Source organism: Phodopus roborovskii, unplaced genomic scaffold (genome assembly GCF_943737965.1).
Source record: "Phodopus roborovskii unplaced genomic scaffold, PHOROB, whole genome shotgun sequence".
Taxonomy (NCBI): domain Eukaryota; kingdom Metazoa; phylum Chordata; class Mammalia; order Rodentia; family Cricetidae; genus Phodopus; species Phodopus roborovskii.
Genome location: NW_026126482.1, coordinates 31,284,605 through 31,305,932, shown reverse-complemented (window position 1 = coordinate 31,305,932; position 21,328 = coordinate 31,284,605).

Below are 21,328 nucleotides of genomic sequence, written 5' to 3'. Positions count from 1 at the left end.
GCCTTTCAAAACATAATTCCTTCACTCCCACACGGGGCTTGGACCTGGCCAAGGCTTGTTTCTGTTGTCATCAAGACACAATGGCATTGTACTTCTTCTAGGAGGAACAAATGACCAAGTAGAATCTGTGTCAGCCACTGATTATTGCATACTCGAGCCTTAATGATGGGTTGACATTTTCATTTATTAAATTGCTGAACATGCAGGTTTAAAAGTTTTGTAGTATTGTCAACCCTTGGTAAAAGTTGGCTGTAAGTCATAAGGCTAAATGACATTTGATAAGCAAATCAGCCATATTTTCAGTAAAAACAGATTCTCAGAGCAGGACCTTAGGACACTTTCTTCCTTTTTTCCTTCCTTCCTTCTGTCCTTTCTTCCTTCCTCCTATCCTTCCTTCCTTCGTGTTCCTTTCCACAAGAAACATTGATTTAGAAGAACTGTGCACTTTGACCAGGGTTAAGGAAGAAGCTGCTATTTAGTCAAGAACTTCTGCAGGTCCTGGCCGCTGCTTGCAGGTCCCTAGATAAATGAGTTAGGGACAGTCTGCGGTCCTCCTTGTAGATGGTCTTTTTGCTTAGTGAGAAACCGAGTGTGTGTGTGTGTGTGTGTGTGTGTGTGTGTGTAACCTGCCTGTGCAACTCTTACTCTCCCACAGAGTGAGGAGGAAAGTAAGAAATAGTTCTAATACGTTGGGAATAAACTTAGCAGACAGCATGGGGCAGTGGGCTGTGCATTAAGAAACCCTGGAAAGAGAACAAAGATGAATTATAAGGTCAACTGCAAGGTCAGAGAATAGAAACTTCCTGCACAAGGTGGCATGTCCAGACAGTCTCAGCATTTGTTTCCATGGATTTCTGTGTTGGGTGCAGAATGGTTCAGGAGGTTATTTCCCATGAGCACATGGGAGGAGAAGGGGGCATGGAGGAATGGGGACACATTGCAAGCTTTCTACTCGGCAGCTGAGGGGATAAACTGCAAGCACAGCTCAGAGGATGCACTGGGAGTGCAGAGGGTTGAGGGGAGACAAGGGTTATTAGGAATTTCTATTTGAATCTAGTTCTGATGTCATCCTCACCCACAAGAGGGTAAGCCCTGGAACACGTTGTTGTCTATGCATACAGAGAACCAAGGAACACTAATCAGAACCCTGACAGCTCAATAGCCAATGGAAGGAGGATCCAGGAGACTTCCAGATCCTGGAGACAGTGACAGAACCTTTGTGAAATAATAAATGATGACCAAGAAACTGAGTGAGGGCCATTTCCTGCCATTCTTGACTGTCCTCAGCCAGGTGCACTCTTTTCCACTTTCCCTAGGGCTTTGGGGAGGGTGACGGTAACCAGTGACAGCATCTCTTTAGAATCTAGGGAAACGTGAATTAGATCATGGGGGAGTGATGCAGACATATGCGTAAATAGCATTCCAGGCAGAGCAGAGCACGTGTTTAAAGATTGCAGGCAGAAGCATGCTGGTCACTGTGGAGGGACAGGGAAAAGGCATGAGGCTGGCACTGAGTCACAAAGATGGAGGAACCACGAGGTCATGAAGGTGACCAAGTCCGTCATGAAGTGTACCATGACCATTTTCCTCTCGATTCTTCTTAACTGAGATTTAAAGAACAAAAAAGCAAACAACAAGCAATCGAGATGCATGTAACTTGAATGGTTGCCCACGGGAAGAGAGGAGAGAGTGCCTGGTGGAAGGCTGTACAGCTTTCTTGACAAACATGGAGACGGCTCAGAGAAAGAGGTGATTCAGCTAGGTGCACACTGTGTAGCCGGTAGCAGAAAATCAGTGTCCCCTCCTGGGGATCTCGGTCTCCTTAATAAATGAGTTTAAGCATAGCCAAAATCAGAAGTTCAAGGACTATTTTATTAGAGTTTAAAAGAAAAACCCCAGGCCAGGCAAGCTGCAGACCTCAGCAGCTGCCCAGAGGACGAGAAGGACAAAAAAGACCACATCATTCGAGTTAGGCCAGCAAGGAGGTCAGACTCTTGGAGGGCAGGCATTGCCATGGTGGGGCGGGACCCTTCAGCCGAAGGGCCAGTCAGCATGCTTAGAAAAGAGACAGAAGAAAATGAACATGGAGAGCGGTGTGGCGACTTGGGAAGAAGCTACATGGGTAGCTTTGTGAGAGACTGCCTTAACTCAATGGAGGTTTTATATCAGTTACTTTTGCTCTGACCAAATGGCTGAATAAGCAACTTCAGGGAGGACAGATGCAGTTTTGGTTCACAGGTGGCTATAAATCACCACAGGAAGGCACTATGGCAGGCTGGAAGGACACAGGGTTGGGAGTGTGAGAGAGGGAAGGATCGGACAGTGGTGGGGCACCCCAGCTGGTCATACTGAGTCGGCAGTCAGGAAGCAGATATGGGACAACAAGCAGGCCTGGCTATAAAGCCAAGAGACTCACTTCCTCCAGCTAGGCCCCGGCCTCCTGAACATTCCACATCCTTCCCAACCAGCCCCAGCAGCTGGGGAGCAAATGATGAAACACCTAAGCTGGTGGCTGACACTTCATTGAAATCACAAAGGATGGGAAAATATGGAGAAAGTGGGGGCGGAAGAACATTCTCCTTGCAGGCCCCCTTCATGGAGACTTTTCTGTACACGACAGACCACATTCTCCCCAAGACCACTCACAAGAGATTCATTTGAACAAAGTAATAGCACTCCAGAAATCTCACGGGCGACTTGAAATTTAGAGTATCTGAGCCCATGTCCCACCCTCGCCTCCAGCAGACAACCCCCAAAAGGAGCTTCCTGACGGAGTCTGAAACTCGAAGAGAATGGTGCTGACCCAGTCAGGAAAAGCTTAAGGAGGACTTTGTTAATGCCAACAAGCTCTTCTTGGCCCCTGCCTGAGTGCCCATTCTTTCGTCTTTTGACTTGAGTGGCAAAGAGGGCAACCCAGGGAGAGACAGGGATTACTCTTGCTACATAGCTGAACAAGGCCAGAGGCCGGCTGCTGGCGTGTGGACACCATAGCAAGCATAAAGGAGAGGTATGCCTGAGTAAGGACATGCCCAAGTCTCCTGTGGGGTCAGGGAGAATGTCTTGATCAACAATCATTCTCCATGCCACTAATCCAGGGTCTGACATAAATTGTCTGGGGCCACCATTTGGTCTCAAACTGCTACTCCTGCTGGGGCTGTAGAGCAAGGAATGGGCTTGATTGAACTCAATCTTTCCATCCTGGATTTCCTCCTCTGAGCCTGGGCATAGTACTGCAAGCTTCAAGCTTATTTTGGAAAGGACTTTAGACTTTCGCCCCCTCCCCCAGTAAGGTCCAGTCTCTTTCTCTCTGTTTTTTTTTCCCCCTTCCTAAAATCATCCTGGGACACTGTATGCCTGATACAAAGCCAGACAAATTGGATTGTTAACTAATATCTATAACCAGACAAGATGAAACTTGTCTCCACTGAAGTTTAAAGGTAGCTTTACCATCAGGTTGAGATTTGTGAGAAGAAATTCCCAAGCTTTGAATTTCCATGGGGATCCTTCCAAGAAGCTGGGACTCGTCAGCCTCCAGCCTTTTCGGTGAAGGGGGACTTGACTACCAAGATGTCTCTAATAAGTGACAAAATCATGTGGGTAGCAACTTGACATTTTTTCTGTTCAAGTCTCTATTGAAAGAGAATGTGTAAATTAATAGTCTTAGGAGACCTGTGTAGAAGAAAACCAGAATGGGGATCATGAACCCCATTAACTCACGCATCTCAAGCCTCTAATGAGAAGATCTCTGGGGAATGGAGACAGGGAGGATGCTCAGGGAATGCAGAACACAGCAAAAGCTCAAAGTATCCGTTTTTACAAGATGCATAGCAATGTACTCCACTGAGTGTATAACAGACTTAAAGAATGACAGGGTGATGGCTGGCTCTGTCCGGAGAGGAAGCAATAACTTCTCTAAAGTTTACTTTACTGTTTACTTTGACAAGTTATCTGTTTTGTTTTCTATAACTCTCCACACTGACTTATGTTGCAACTCAAAATCTATTGTTCCTATCAAATCAGTTTCCCTAAAGATAAAGAATGCAATAACCACTACACTTAAAATTCAGTGCCATCTGCTAAGAATGCCAGAAGAGTCATTGAGATTATAGGGGGCTGTGCGGCAATGATGGAGAAAACGCTTAGGAAAAAAAAGATCCACTTTCTGATTATTTTCTAATAAAATTGTTCATTCCATTGGAAAATGGAAGGAAGAATTAACAACAGATTTGTTTAAACCCAGTTGTACTACTGTATAATAGAACACCTTAATCCCATTCTGATATCTGTTATTAAATATTATTTCCATGGATAGAAGTCAGCTGAGCTGACATTGTCCATATTTACAGGTTCTATGGTTTTACTGTTTAAAGCTTGAGAAAGTTATATGCTATATGATATATTCAATGGTTTCACATACTAGAAAGCCTATCCAACAACATAATTACAAATCTGGGAAGAGCCAGGGATTTTTAATCTGTCCCTGAAATCCTGCCAAGCAGTATTAATATTTCTATGTTTAGATGATAAAGTAGAAACTTCTCAAATGTTCAGGGTTAAATTAAGCTTTAGCCAGGATTAACCACATATATAGAGCAGGTGGGGTAGCTCAATGGCAGTATGTGTACTTACCTTGGGTTCAACTCCCAGAACCAAAATAATGCAATAGCCTAGAATCAAGATTTGAACTTGAATCTTGCTCCTAACCCACCAAGATTTTATCATTCAGTTTTAATAGACTTCTTCACCATAACAGGAACATAGAACTGGCTTGATTTCTTTTGCATTGCTGGAGCACCTGCTATGGTCCAGGGCCAACTCCAGACACTTGAGGCACACAGGCTTCAGAGCCCACTATAATGCACTTGCAGCTGCCAGTGCGAGCTTCACAGCAAGTTTTCAAATGTGTTGATTTAAAGAAACCATGAAAGTACCACTAAGTCTTACAGGTGCTTTAGTTTAGCTCTTCTTAACCCACATGATCACAGAGAAGAGTATTGCAAAGCCAGAGATGGCTGGGCAGCTAAAGGCATCTGTGGCCAAGCCCGAACATGAGTTTGTCATTGCAGACCCAGAATGGAAGGATCAAACTGACTCCTGCAAGCTGGCCTCTACCGCATGTGTACTATGGCACCCACACACGTGTATACACACACACTAAATGTAATAATAATAAAAAAAGAAACATTGCAGGCTTCGTTTTAAAAACAAACTGTGTGCATTCACACAAGCATACAATCTTGAATGTTAGCTTTCAGATACCTTTAACCTTGCTTGAGACAGGGTCTTTCCTTGGCCTGGAATTCTGCCATATAGGCCCCTCTAGCTGGCCTGTAAGCTTCCAGGAGATCCCCCTGTCTCTGTCTTGCTAGCATGGTCATTATGGGCACAAGGCGCTGTGCCCAGATTTTCTTTGCATTTTGGGGATCTTAACTCAAGTCTGGCCAGTTATGAGGCATGTGGTTTACCACATGAGCTATCACTCAGCCCCACAGTTTTGTTTCTGTGTTTGCATATTAAAAGTTAGCAGAGGGGTGCCTTGGAGGCCAGGAATACGTAGCAATTTTGTACTTCTCCATGCCTCAATTTCTTCATGGATCAAATAGAGGGTGAAGCTAACTCTCTTATAGACCTACTATGAATACTTTTAGCATGCTATCCTAGAATGTTGTTGGTCACCTTTCTAATCTCATCTGTTCTTTCGTCTATCAGTCTGAGCTCCCGCAGTATCATCTTACCCAGGGCATCTCTGTAAAGCATCAAGTCTGCTTGACACCTCCAGTTAGGTTTATTAGCCACTTCCTCTCTGCTCATGGAGCATTTGCCTCTCACATGCAGCACTGTCTTACTTTCCTTTGAATTATTAATTATCATCTGGGCCACGGTTTTGTTTTGCTTTGTTTCAGTCTTGGGATTAAACCCAGAGCCTTGCCCCTGTATGTGCTACGCAAGCACTCTACCAGTGAGCTTTATTTCCAGCCCTAGGCCATGTCTTAATGATCTCTGCTTCCATCCCAGTCCTCAGAACAATACTCCTACATGATGAATGAGAGGAGAAATAGAGTGTCATTGAGCATGGGGACCGGGGTTCCTCTTCCTTCTCTAGACTTCACTCTGTAATTAGCTCAGCTGTCACAAAGACATGTATGCACAGCAAGCCATTGAAATGAGGATGTTTTCCAGGGAGAATATGACTCTTTACCACTTGATAAAATTCCTGGTAGGATTCTAGTGAAGAAGTGATTTTGAGAGAAGATACTCAGACAACATTCCAAGGACTGGGCTGCACACTTCTTCCTTGAGGCAGGCTTCGAGTGTGTGTGTGTGTGTGTGTGTGTGTGTGTGTGCATTCGAACATTTCATTAACACAAATGTTTATTAACTCCTCCAAAGCCATGCACCTGTTAATAAACATGACTACCAGTGCATTAATCAATGCATTATACATTATGAAACATGTGACTATACAACATATACTTGTTTTCTTTTTTGACCTATAAGAAAATGGTCATTTGCAAAAATGTTTAATCTCCCTTGCACAGCTACACTTTCTGGAAGACAAAGGAAGTCATGCCTTTCTCTCTGTAGCCTTTTCCCTGATGGTGGTAAGCCACTCCTTCTCTTCAGGTTTTGTTACAAGGCACCACCATGCTTGATCTGGGAGGAGTCTTTTGACTCTGCAAACTCCATCTGGAGATGCCTCATTTTACCTCACCCCCACCAGAGGTTTGTGGTGGGGTTATAAGCACAACAGTGTGAAACTCAACAGATTATTGTAGAATTCTTTATTTGTTTTCCTTGTGACCTGACTCTCATAAAATGTATTTTCTTTTTTTCTTCCAAGCTCCTTCCAATCATATGACATGGGGTCATATGATTCAAAGTGGGGAAAAACATTATCAAAACAGCATAAAGGAATTGTCATTTTTTATGTTGTTTTTATTACATAAAGTTTCAATGTGCAGATATAACAATCTAGTTTATAAAAGTATCAAATGCAATACTATAAAATAGTATGAGGATTATTTAATATTCTTGGCATTATGGTTTTTATTTACATCCTAAAGAAAAAGCCAATAAATAAATCCTTGCCAAGGGTTGTTTGGGAAATGAATCTAGAAACTTGTCAGGTTAAACAAGCAGATATCTCCACACCACACAACATACCACATTCCCCACCCATACATGCCACACATACATCCTACACACCTGACACATACATACCACAAATGCACCACATACCACAAATGCACCACACATGCACCATACACATACACTCCATTCACTTGACACCACACACACACCATAAACACACACACACATCCCCATCCACACACCATAAGCACACACACACACTACACATACCACAGAGAGAGAGAGAGAGAGAAGGGAGAGAGAGAGAGAGATCAGATAGGCATTTTGTCCTCTAGACATTAACCAGTATTATTTCATAACAATAAGATTACAATGGATTTTGCTTTCTTCTTTGTGTATGCTGTAATTTCTCTAACATTCTCCAATGGTCAAATTTGTTTAGCAAGAAGGATGCTTTGCAAAAGTTGTTTGCACATGATTTTCAGGTTTGTGACTTATAAACCTCCAAATAGAAACTTTAAAAACACCCTTTAGATCCTTTGGCATTTAGAAGAAAACTATATGTTATTTCTAAATCCAGCTTAAACTGTAGCATAATATTTAATGCTATTTTGGTCTCAAGTAAGAAAAATAGCATTTTAAATCAAGTGCTTCTTAATAGAGCCTCATGCAGATTTTAGACACAGTTTGAGTTGAGGATCTAAAGAAAGGCTGGGCATGAGGGCAGAGGATCTTCCAAAAGAGAGGACTTCAGGAGGAGATGAAAGTCCTGCTGTCTTCACAGGAGGCAGAGAGACATCACAGTGCATCAGATATGGGTCTGTCTGTGTAAGTCTAAAACCCAGGCTGTGGGGGTGTTGCAGCGCTGTGCAAGTCTGATGGCCTGAGTTTGAGTCTGCAGAGCACACATTAAAAACAAGATTTGAAGTTCCAGAAAGCCTATGGAAAATGGGGGAACTGAGACAGGAGAATTACCAGAAACTCGTAGGTCAGCTAGCCTGGATTACAAAGCAGTGATGAGGCCTCGTGGACAGACACTCAAAGGCTGTTTTCAGAGTTCCACACAGTGTGTGAATGCACAGTGTGGGTTCCCACCCTGACGTGCTCACGTGCACAGAAATGAGGTCCTGCTATGCTCTCGACACTCTGAAGATATTCCTAGCAGCAGAGCCCACAAAATGCTTGCACGCTCAAAAAACAGACTGAGGCCCTGCTCCACTTTAGACAATCTTAAGATTTTCCTAGAAGCAGAGCCATGGCAGGCAATGCTTTGGGGAAGTAGCATGCTGCCACCATTGTGCTTGGTTTTGAGCTCAACTTTCCCCAAATTAGAACCATCTGAGCATCCCTGCTGAATGTCTCACCTGAAGAATTTTCCCCTTTGCTTTGATTGATGTGGGAGACCGGCCCCAGCTGTGGGCAGCACCTTCTGGTAGCATCCCAGATGAAAAAGGGTGTGCCAGAAGGGAGAGCATCCAGATCTAAGCTGACTTAGCCATCCCCCTGGTCGCTGAGTTGATTCATCCGGTGGCTGCTGTTATTCCTACACTGGCAGTAGAGCCATTGTTTCCAAGCGTTTTTCGTGGGATAGGAATGAGTGCTTAGATCTCCAAGGACCTTGCAGATCTCCTGTGTGTGGTCCCCGCTTTGTGGACGGAGTTAACGACTGATTTTCAGCCTTCATTGAGAACCCACTATTCTCGGACTACTCAGGCCCAGTAAGTACTAGGGTCTCAGCATCTCAGGTGTGAATACACACACACACATACACACACACACACACACACACACACACTTCCATCCCCTTCATTCTATCCTTTTAGAGAACCTGGACCACACACACACACACACACACATACACTTCCATTGCCTTCATTCTATCCTTTTAGAGAACCTGGACCACACACACACACACACACACACACACACACACACACTTCCATCACCTTCATTCTATCCTTTTAGAGAACCTGGACCACGCACACACACACACACACACACACACACACACACACACACACACACTTCCATCACCTTCATTCTATCCTTTTAGAGAACCTGGACCACGCACACACACACACACACACACACACACACACACAAATACTTCCATCCCCTTCATTCTATTCTTTTAGAGAACCTTGACCAAAACACCTACTTAAACAAACAAACAAACCAAAAAAAAAAAAAAAAAAAAAAATCCTCTGGGATTGGCTGCTAAACCTGACAACCAGGGACTCAGGGACCCAGGGACCCAGGGACCCTCTTGACAGAAGAAGAGGACTAATTCCTGAAGGTTGCCTTCTGGCTCTCACACATGCACACATGCACACATGCAAGTGCCCCCCCAAACAACATAGAACATACATGCAAAAGCAAGTTTAAGTTTAAGCTTTCTTTTTAAACTCTTCTATCGGACACAAGGAGTGAAAATGAGATTCTTTTTTTAAGTCAAGGAAGAAAAATTAGTTATTTCAAAACGTGAGTTTGTTAGACAGTCTTTATGATTCAGTGAAACAAACAAAAACAACAGAAGGGGCAGGGCATGGTGGTGCATGCCTTAAATCCAGCACTCGGGCAGAACAGGAGGATCTCTGTGAGAGAGGTCAGCCTTACACAGCAAGCTCCAGGACAGCCAGGGCTACACGGAGAGACAACCAACCAACCAACCAACCAACCAAACAACCTCCTATTTACCCCCCCCCCCCCGGAACACATGGACAATAGATCTACTCTTCCTTGGCATGTGGTAGGTGGGGGTGTTATAGGTACTTAAGTAGAAGTTCAGAGAAACCTGAAAACACCCTTGAATGAGTATGCAAAATCCCCACCCCCATGTGCACATTTACTTTTTATGGCAAATTCATTTTTGTAACTTATTTTGAACTCTGAAAGGTGCCAGTGGATTCCCCCCCCCCCACACACACACATAGAAAACTAATGTAATAGAGAAAGTGTCAGCTTTGGTTTCAGAGAGAACTGAGTCAGATTTGTAATTTGTTGACTGGGAACTCTAATGAGTTGAGTCGTGTATTTTAAAGTACTATGGAAGTATTCAGAACTGTCTCCTACACAGCAGACACTCGGAATGTGGTAGCTAAGACAGATCTCTCACCCTGGAAATAGTCGGCCTTCCCAGCTTGCCTGATTTGTCTAACAAAACCTCAGTTTTGTTCAGGCGATTATCTAGTCAACTTTAATGTTGTATCCCCCATAGTCTCAGGCATTTGAACCCTTGTTCCCAATTGACAGCTTTCGTTGGAGAGGCTGAGGAGGTTTGACCTTGTTAGAGGACATGGGTCACTGGGAGTAGGCCTGGAGGTTTAAAAGCCTCACACCATCCCCAGTGTGTCCCCCCCCCCCCATCTCTCCCAATCTTGTGCTTACAGTTCAAGATATGGGCCCTCAGCTTCCTGCTCTTGCTGCCACATCTACCTGATGCTATCCGTGCCTCTCAACCACGGTGAACCCTCATCCCTCTGGAATCACGAGCTCAAATAACCCCTTCCTTCTACAAATTGCTTCTGGTCATGGTGTTTTATCACAATAGAAAATAACTAATACAATTGCCAACTTCATACAGGCTAGAGTGCCTCACTGGGACACGAAAGCAGAACTAGTCTGGCCCCTTGCTCCTCACTGCAAGGGGAGAACTAGCAAGGGCAACGCTGGAGAGCTCATCCTGGTAGTAAAGTCAGGGAAGAGCTGTCGGGCTGACCAACCCTGAAACTACCCAGGCCCAGAACCACGGTTATGAGTTAGCTCACCGCACATCCACCCCATCTATGTTCTGCTGCAGCATGTGTAGGGGCAGGTCCTGTGGAGCCAAAGCTCTATGACACAGCGCGACAATAGGCCATGAGGAGTCCCAGTGAGGGTCCAGCTTCTATAGAGTGGCAGAGACCTGAGGTCTCAAACTAGACCAATGACTCTTTGAAATGAACACTTGCATATAAAGATGTGTGGATAAAAGGGTTTACTGCATGACTCACTATGCCACACTACAGCTTCTATAATGAGATTTTCCCTTTTTTTCTTTCTTTTTTTTCTCTCTTAAATTTTATTTTATTTTTTTGGGGGGAGGGAGGTTGCAAGAGCCAAGGGCAGGTACAAAGAGACAGGAAATGAATAGGAGTAAGATGCGAAAGACACAAAGAATAAATAAAAAGAAGGTTAAAAAAAAGAAGACGACAGCATGCCTTTGACCCAATCTTGAGACTGGGAGACACACATCTTTAATCCAGACCTTGAGGCCGGAAGGCACACCTTTAATCTGGGCCACACCCTCTGATGGAAGCCTATGTAAGGCCAGTGAAGAAGAAAGGGTCATTCTTCCCTCGCTTTCTCTCTCCTTGCCAGCTCGTCCAGTTCTTTACTGGCATTGGAATCTACTTCTTCAGGAATCCAGCAAATACAGAAGACCAGCTGAGACATCAGCCTGTGGGACTGAGAACGTACTAGATTTTGGATTTTCCGTTCACATCTGGTCATTGTTGGACTGCAGCCTGTAAATCATTCCAATAAATTCTCATAGATATGTATTTATTCCATAAGTTCTGTGACTCTAGGGAAATCTGACTAATACATGTACATTTTATTGTCCCACCAGAGAGAATGTGCTGTATTGACTTAACAATAACTGTTCCAAACACCAAGCCATCACTTTGATTGATCAATACTTTGAGAACAGAAATCACTTCTCTTACCAGACTTCCTAGAGTCCAGGAACTTTTCTGTGGGTCACCAGAGAGACGCAGAAGCAGGACCAGCATGCCTTTTATAAAAACAAATATATAAATTAGATAAAGTGAGCACACTAGCCATGTACACTTCTTCTCTCTCTCTTGCCATGTAAAAAACTAATTCAAGGTTGGGTATAGTGGTAGGTGAGTGTAACCCTAGACACTCAGGAGGCCAAGGCAAGAGGATTCTTGAGTTGAGTCCAGCCTGGGTTATATAGCTGGACCCTGGATAAAAAAAAAAAAAAAAAAAAAAAAGAAGAAAGAAAACAAAACAAACAAACAAACAACAACAACAAGATTCAAGCCTGGGTAAGAAAAACATTGATTTTGCTTACACATTCCGACATTTGTGGAAAAGCTACTAAAATTTTGCCTTCAGTACAATAGTTTAATTTTTGGTTTGAGAATACCTAGGTTTTAACCTAATAGTTTTACCATAACTCCTGTCTGTCTGTCTAAAGGCCATGCGCACCAACCTGCTGAGTTCTCACTTCATTTACTATCAGTCTAAGCTTGAACCACAGCTGGAAAACATAATGCAACTTCAGTGTTCTCAGGATCTTGGGAGCCTCATGTTTCTTGACCATCCATCTTTCACCTCAACTCCCATGATCAGGGCAGCCATCCTGCCTTCTTGCTCCCCAAGGCTGATTTAATCTCCACTCCCCACTTCCCAGGGCCAGTCAGTGTTCCATGCACCATATTATCTTGCATGCTCTTGAAAGTAGTGGTCTTGCCCTGAGTCATGGGAATTAAAGGTTTATTTGGTGATACAATGGCCTGAGCCCAAGTATAGACATTTCTCTCCCAAGAGTGCAGCCTTTAAGGAAAGGGTTTCCTTGCCTCCTCTTGCTTCTAATTTAGAGAATCCTCATTCTATCCACCTCCTTTTTTCCCATTCCAAGGCTAAGAACCTCTTGGTTCTTACACTGCTACAGAAGATTTAACTTTTCTCTTACTCTGGAGAATGAAATAATGTTACTGTTTTTATTGTGGCTTTTTTCCTTCCATAGGGGTAAAAGTAGACAATGGTTCTCTAGACAAAACATTTCCTATACCTAGTCCAGTAGCCCTCAGTTCCCTCACTATACATTTGGGATAACAGTTCTTTTGCTTGTTTGTTTGTTTTTTAAGACAGTCTCCTGTAGCACAGGCTGGCCTTGAACTCACTATGTAGCTGAGGATAACCTTGAATTCCCAATCCTCCTACTGCTACTTCCCTTGGACTGGGATGACAGACATGTGCTACCCACATCCGGCTTCAATTTGTGTGTAGACGTGTGTGTGTGTGTGTGTGTGTGTGTGTGTGTGTGTGTGTGTAAGTACACATGTATGCACATTTGTGTGGAATGCAAAGGTCAACCTTGGTTGTCTTCCTTGGTCACTCTCCATTTGGTTTTTTGAGACAAGGTCTTTCACACTGAACTTGAAGCTTGCTTCTTTGACTAGACTGGCTGGCCAGCAAACCCCAGGAATCCTCTTATCATTGTCACACTCCAAGTTCTGGGAGTACAGACATGCACTGAAATTCCTGGCTTTTATACATAGGTGCTGAGGAGCTAATGTTCTCACACATGGAACACATATTTTACCTACCAAGACATCCCCAAACCCTAGGTTTTAAAACTAACTTCTTCTATCACTAACCCCCCTCCCCAACACCTCCCCTGTAAATAGCCGGTTCAGTAATGTCAGTTTCCTTCACCCAGGTCTGTTTCTGTGACTCTCAGGGAACAGTGGTACAGAAGCAAACAGAGGCTGAGCCAAGGAGTCTGCTCATGGCATGGTCATTCTTACAAACAAGAATGTGAAGATAAGCTGAAGGCATGATAAAGAGAATATGACTCAGTGATTCATGACTCACTGGAATACTCTATGGACATCAAAAGGACAGCCACAAAGACATGAGAATAACACAGGAAATAATTACGGGAGTGTATCGTAGATGCACGATGCACACTTGTAAAGAAGAAACACATTGTGTTTCTCCGTGCACTCACAGGAAACTAAAGAGCATGGCAGCAGTGGAGGAGAGCTTGGATCTGTGGCGTGTATCTTGTCTCTAGAAAAGAATTATATTCATTTTAATAAGAATAAGCTTAAAATCAAATATTATTTTAACTTCCTGAACCATATCATTCCAAGCTATTAAATTTAAGCCCAAGAACCAAGATAAATGAAACACACACACACATAATCACACACACACACACACACACACACACACACATATATATGAAATCTCATGAGTCTCTCTCATATGCCTAATATCTAAAGGCGTTTATGTCATTATTATAAGTGTGTGTGTGCATGTGGAGGTCAGAGAACAACTTTGAGAAATCTGTTTTCTCATTCCACAGGCTGTAGGGATCAAGCTCATATCATCGTGTGGGACAAGGGCTTTTCCCCAGTGAGCCCTCTCACATGTCTACATTCTATGCTACGGTTCACCTTTGAGTAAGTTCAGTGGTATCCTTTTGCTAGTTGTCTCAACTCTCTGGAAAGTGGTCAAGACCTACGAGAAGAAGGACAAAGGGTTTTGGTAGGCCAAATGAATGTCAGTGCTCATGTATGTGCCCTAGCCTGTCCCTGAAACCCAGTTACTGTCCAGGACAAGAGCAAGTTATGATTTCTAAGCCACAGTGAATGAGAAGCTGGAAATTGACAAGTGGATGAGGTTGCAGAAGCGACATTTGCCACCTAAAAATTTAAAGTGCAGAAGTAGAGAAAAGTATTTCAAAATGGACTAACATTTCACAAGTGACCTCATGTTGGATGCCTGGCCTGACTATATTATAGGACCTTATGTGGCAGTGTCTCTAATGATGACACCGGGGTCTTCAACAGCAAAGATGCTGCCGCCTGCTTGCCATGCTTCCACCCAGAGAAGCATCTGGAATACACGTTCTAGAAAGGAATTCTGCTTAGTATGGTTTCCTCAAGGTATCCTGCGTACTTGTATTTCCTAAGACAAACAAACTCATCCTAAATAACTACAAGCTTGCTTCTCCATAATCTTCAACAAAAGGGTTAAAACTTAGCTTTTTTTCTTTCTTTTTTCTTTTTTTTTTTTCAGAAAAAGTGGTAATTTATTAGTTGGGAGAAGCCACCTTCTCCTCAAATTTCTTTTTATTTTTCACCACATTACTGACAAAGCACTCTCAGAATGCTTTTCAGTCTTGAAGCATGCAGGGTATCTTCTGGTCTCCTTTGCCAGACACCCCCTCCACTCACGTTGCTTTCCCTTCTACATCCCCCACCCACCCATCCACACACTTGCTTTATCACAGTCTGAAGCTAAACCAGTCTGTTGGACTTTAAAATGGAGATATGAAAATGTCAACTTCTATTACCGCTAACAAGAAACTCTCCTGCTCCCATCTCTGGGAGCTCCGTGAACTCTGGGAGATGCCAGCATATCACAATGGTTGGGGCTGTTTGGAAGCATTTCAAGTTGTTTGTATTCATGGATTTGTTCCAGCTGAGGCACATGTCTAAAAAAGAGCGAACGCCAAAGATAACAAAAAAGGCAAAGAGGAGGGAAAAGGGGGACATATCCAGAACATAGGAGTAAACAAGATAAAACTGACCGAACAGCAAAATGTTCAAGGGCACTGGAATCATCACCACATTTAGAGTCACCCAGGAAGATGAGGTTAAAGACTGCTCCTCTGTCTCTCAGAAGACCGGGAATGTTTAACAGCTCTCTCACATCCAGGGGGGTAGAGGTCACTGCACTCTGCTGTTATTTAAGCTGTTTACAGCCATATTCTAGTGGTCCTTGTTGACAATGCTATTTCCAGGCAATTTTCTAAAAACGTTCTGATTGCCATTGCTTGTCATTAGCAGCTATAATTTGTTTTCAGGGTGGATGGTCAGCAATGTAATTGCATTCAGAATGCCAGTGGCTTTGCGAGATATTGGGTGCAACTCTGCCTCCAATTTATTGCTATTTCTTGAACCCAATTTCAATTAAGAAGAATATGCCCTTCCCAGCTTCACAGATAATGGAAGATCATTATTTTTGTATTCTTATAGCTACGAATTTCCACAGCACTGACAATTTCAGGCATTATAATCTTTTACTAATTATCTAGCTCTGGATTTGGAGCCCCAAGCCATTTTGATTCTGATTTCTAGACTAGCCACCGAGACCAGGGAAGGATAGTGGCTGGTGAGAGGTTCCTCCCTTCCTGTTAGAATCCCCACCCTTTTTCCAGGTCACCCCACCCAACTGGGACCTGCACAGGCTGGCTTCACTACTTTGTTTGAAGTTTTTTTTTTTTTTTTTGTTTGATGTCCTCTAAACGTATAAAATGCATTCCAAACACAAATATAGATTATTTGATGTCTTGGATTTTCCCCATTTCTTGTCAGTCACTTTCATTCACTCCTTTACCCCTTCATTAAAACATGAATTCAGCTCTCCTATGTCAGGCACACGATGAGTCAGGCTCCGGGAGGCAAGCTCCAGCCTTACCATGCATGCAAGTTACTTCAAGAACTGCCAACAAGGTATTTAATGCCAGAAACCATACTTAGGGGGTCTTGATGGGACTGCTCATTCTTGGAGGGTCAGAGTGAAGTGAAGTTGGAATTTGGAGACCTTAGTTGTGGATGAGTGAGTGAAACACACACAGAAAGTAAAAATAGCATCACTCCGGGGAATCAAGGCAACGTGGAAGATGGGAACTCCGGGACTAGGAGCCTTCTTCATGGTTAGAGGGCTTATTGTACTAAATGATGGCATGTGAGCCTGGAAAATGATTCAGAAGACAGTTGTGGGTGGTCTGCAAATTGCTGAACAGTTTAATTTATATTAAGCAGTAAGTCCTTGCTAGGACTATGAGCAATCAGAAGTATAAGGAATGCAACAGGTAACACGGGCATACACTGTGTGAGGGTAAGTTGCAGAGAGAGAGAATTTGTAGGATGAAATGTAATAATCCATTAACCAAGAGAACCAAAGGAAGGCCAAAAAAATAGCTATTAAAAAGAACAATTGATCATTAAATATGGTGTAAATGACATTGAAAGATGTCAAACCCAACCGCATTCATTGAGGATAATTTTGTAAGTCTGTATCAGGCCACACATTCTGCATCAAGATCATGGTGTTTACTTCCTTGCACGGTCAGTTACATGAAGTATAGATCCTCATCTCTGTGATGGCCCTGTCTTCTTTGCTTTTGGATACCTCTGTCTTTGCTCCCCTCAGACTGTATTACCACTCCTTTCTGCACCTTATTTCTGTCAAGCTCCTTCTGTAAGAAATCCAGTCATGTCAAGCAATGGTAGCACACACCTTTAATCCCAGCACTCTGGAGGCAGAGGCAAGCAGATCTCCGTGAGTTCAAGGCCAACCTGGTTTACAGAGCAAGTTCCAGAACAGCCAGAGCTGTTACACTGAGAAGCCCTGTCTCAAAAAACAAAACCAAGAAAAACAAAAGCAAAAACAAAAAACCAAAACAACCCCCCAAACAAACAAACAAAAGCCACAAAAAAAAAAAAAAAAAAAAAAAAACAATCCAAAAAACTGTGGGACTATGGACCCCATCACAGTTGCTAGCAATTTCTTTCAGCTCAGCACCGCCTGGTTTCTAAGGCCTCCGCCAGAATCAGAGTGTTCGCAGTATGAAAGTAGCCACATTTGCTCTCCATCATGCACACCAGCTCCTGATCCATAATCTTGTTGTACAAGGATACAAAATATGATGCAATAGGACAGCTACCATTTATTTAGCAGCTACTGTGTGCCAAGACTCAAACTAACAATTTTGCATATATTATGTCTATGATCTTTACTGCTAGTTTTCAGTTTGACAGACTATAGAATCACTTGGGTGAAGGCCTGTTGGGCACACCTTTGGAGGATTATTTTGACTTGGTTAAGATAGGAAGACCCATCTCCCTTGGGAGCTATACTATTTCCTAGACAGGGAAACCCACACTGTATAAAGTGAGAAAGCAGCATGCATCCATCCCTGCATCTGGACAGGATATGCAATATGACCAATGGTCTCTGGCCCCTGCCACTGTGACTTCTCTACCATTATGGACTGTACCTCTACCCCCAAACTGTGGGCAGTAACAAGCCTCTTCTCCTTAATTTGCTTTTGTTAGGGTAGTCACAGGAAAAGAAACCAACTCAATGAGCCAGGTATCATATGCAATTTTACAGAGAAGGTATGAGAAACTAAGTGGCATGTTCAAAGGAATGCAGACTGGAAGGAACAAAACTGTCAGTTACTAAAGCATTGCATCCCCCATTGTGTGTGTGTGTGTGTCTGTGTGTGTGTGTGTGTGTGTGTGTGTGTGTGTGTGTGTGTGCATGTGCTGTATGATGTATATGTGTTCAGATGTGTGTATGTACATACTTTTGTACATATTGATATGGAAGACATGTTGATGTCAGATACCTTCCTCTGTTGGTCTCCATCTTATTTTCTGAGACAATGTTTCCCATTGAATCTGGAATTCACTTATTGGCTAGCCAGTAGGTTCTAGGGACCCTCCTGTTCCCACCTGCCTGCAATGGGATTGAAGGAATAAGCTACCAGGCTCACTTTTACATGTGGGTGTTGAGGATCTGAACTCAGGTCCTCATGCTTGCACAGTAATTACTTGATCCACTGAACCATTCATTCCCCAGGCCCCAAAGTTTGAGATCTTAACAAATTATCCTACCAGAATTGCGTTCAATCACTTAACTTTGAAGATTCACAGTACAGCTTTCAGGGTGAGGACTCAATTATTTAGATGAAAGCTAGTACCTGATCATTAAAACTATGCTCCTTCAGGCACCAAGCATTTAAATGTTTACCCCTTCAGGATGAAGATATTCCCAAGGGTACTGAACACATTTTTGCATTAGAGGGTAGACTTCAATGTCTTAATCGACTGATTCTAGAAAGCTTGTTTATGACAAAGGATATTTGCTGCTGTGTTGAATGTATCATGGAGGCTGCAGAATGTCTCCTGCAGGTTCATGTGTTTGAACACATGGTTCTCAGTTAGTTACTGGGCCTGTTTTAGGATGTTATGGAGCTTTTAAGAGGTGGATGGAAGCCATATTGGCATATTGGCAGAATTGGGTCAACTGTGACTGTGGGATATACTTTGAGGGTGATACCTTCTTCTAGTTCTGGCCCAAGTTCTCTGCCACCAAGATGTGAAGGACTCTTCCACCCACTCTTGCTGCAAAGGACAGCCCCTTCCTTTCCACAATGAAATATACCTGAGACTATGAGCCAAGATAAGTCTTTCCTCCATCAAGTGGCTCCTATCAGGAACTTTATGACAGCAATAAGGGAAGTACCCAATATGGAGGCCAGCATGGGGCCAATGCATCTACAGTACCTGGGGTTCTTACACAGTTTTTTTGTTTTTGTTTTTTTTTTTTTTTTTTTTTTTTGGGTTTTGTTTTGTTTTTTGTTTTTTGTTTTCCCACTAAATGCTACCTTCTCCTACCATGAGGAAAAAAAAATGCACATGTGGGGAGACCTTTAGATTTGTTTGGAGACAAGATCTTTAAAGAGGATATTTACAGTGAGGTCAGGGTTGGAGCTCTAGGCATAGTGTACAAACCTGCTTAGTCAGTATGCATAAGGCCCTGGGCTCAATTCTGAGGATTGCAACAACAACAACAACAACAACAAAATGCTTTGCCAGATGTGTTGATATCATATGCCTGTAACCCTCTCATGCAGGAGGTAGAGACAGGGAGATGTAGGATACAAAAATGAAGCTCTTCACAAAAACAAAACGAAAATGAAAAGGCACTAGAGTTGTTCCCATTACATCCTGATGTCTTTGGAAAAGGTGTAATTGGTCACAGAGATCTGAGCAGAGGGAAGACAGTGTGATAGACAACCATGCCCAAGCCCAGGAGACAGGTCCAGAAGACCCTCTTACAGGCCACAGTAGGAACCAACCATACTCACCCTCTCGAGTTTGGGCCTCTAGCTTCTAGAAATGCGAGTCAATGGCTTTCTGCTGTGTAAGATACTCAGTTTGTGGCACTTTGTTACAGCAGTGCAAAAAAGCTAATACACACTCCCAATGCTGTCAAACCTGGAATCTCTTCTCACATAAGAACAATGGCGTTTTGACAGGCTGAACAAAGTAGAGAGGAAACTTTTCGTGAAAGACTGACTGCCTTTTGAGTTGTGCTGCTCAAATGATTAAGGATGTGAGAAGGAACATTTGAGGCTGCTTTTCTGGATAAAACGTTAAGGGATGCATTACCTAAGAATTCATGTCCACCTTTGAGTGGGGCCCAGTGGCAGCTGACTCTTAACAGATGACACTTCTGAGGATCACAAAGGAGCCCCAACAAGTATTCCAAACAGGTTTCCAGCAGAAGCAGCTGCCTTTTCCTTAAAATGTGTGAACATCCTGGCAGCAACAAGGCAGCCTCCTCGTCCACTCCTTTCTTGAAGTAATTTTCAGGACAAGCTCAAACACAGCTCTCACAGTCAGTTACGGGAGGAGTTAATGACTCCATGCTCAAAAGGAATGACTTCTCTGAATTACCCATTTGACAAATCTCCCTAAGGTAACACCTGCTACCCCCTGCTTGCTCTCCTAATTGAAGTTAGCAACTGTATATCAGTCAGTTGTATATCAGTCAATTCCCAGAAGGCTCTAATCTTTGTCTTTCATTTCTAAGGAATACCAAGTTTGCTGTTAGAAAGCAAGTCACTTGGAAGCTTCTTTTGACACTTTCTGAAAGTTCTCTGGAAATCTTTCCTCGTTAAGGTCCTCATTGCCCTGGGTCCAGCTCTCCACAAAGGCGGTTAGTTTCTCACATGGAATGACTGAAGACTTCACAGAAACTTGTTCTTCTCCAAAGGACTTCCCTCACTGGCCTGTCATACACATTTGAACTTTCTAATAAATATATCAGTTTGGAGTTAGCTGCTTGCTTCATTTCTGCATGAGAAGAAAGAAGCTTGGTGCCAGAGAGATGTGTCTAAGGTTAAGAGCATGGACTTCTCTTTCAGAGAACCCAGGTTTGTTTCCCAGCACCCATGTTGGGCTACTTACAACCTCCTGTAACTCCAACGGCAGGGAATCAGTCATCCCTTCTGGCTTCTGGAGGTACCTACACTCACGTGTGCACATACCTGCCTCTACCACACATATACAAATTAATTTTCTTCAACGAAGCCTCACTGGGTATTCACACCACACTTATGAGCAGGGCCCCATGCTCAGGAGTAGAGGGCCAACACAAAACAAATTCCCACTCAATGGTATTTTTGGAGGTTTTTTGTTTGTTGGTTTAGTTTGTTTGTCTCAAACAATGCTTTGTCTGGGCTGTTTTGTTTTGTTTACCTTACAGATATTTGGTTTGTATACTATGGTTTCAAATTTTGTTTTTATATGTTTTCTGCGTGTTATAACCCATCTTAGCATCTGTATGTCTCATGTGCTCTTTCTCTTTTTCTTGTTTGCTTGGTCCTATTCTTATTTGTTTGCTTCTATTTTAT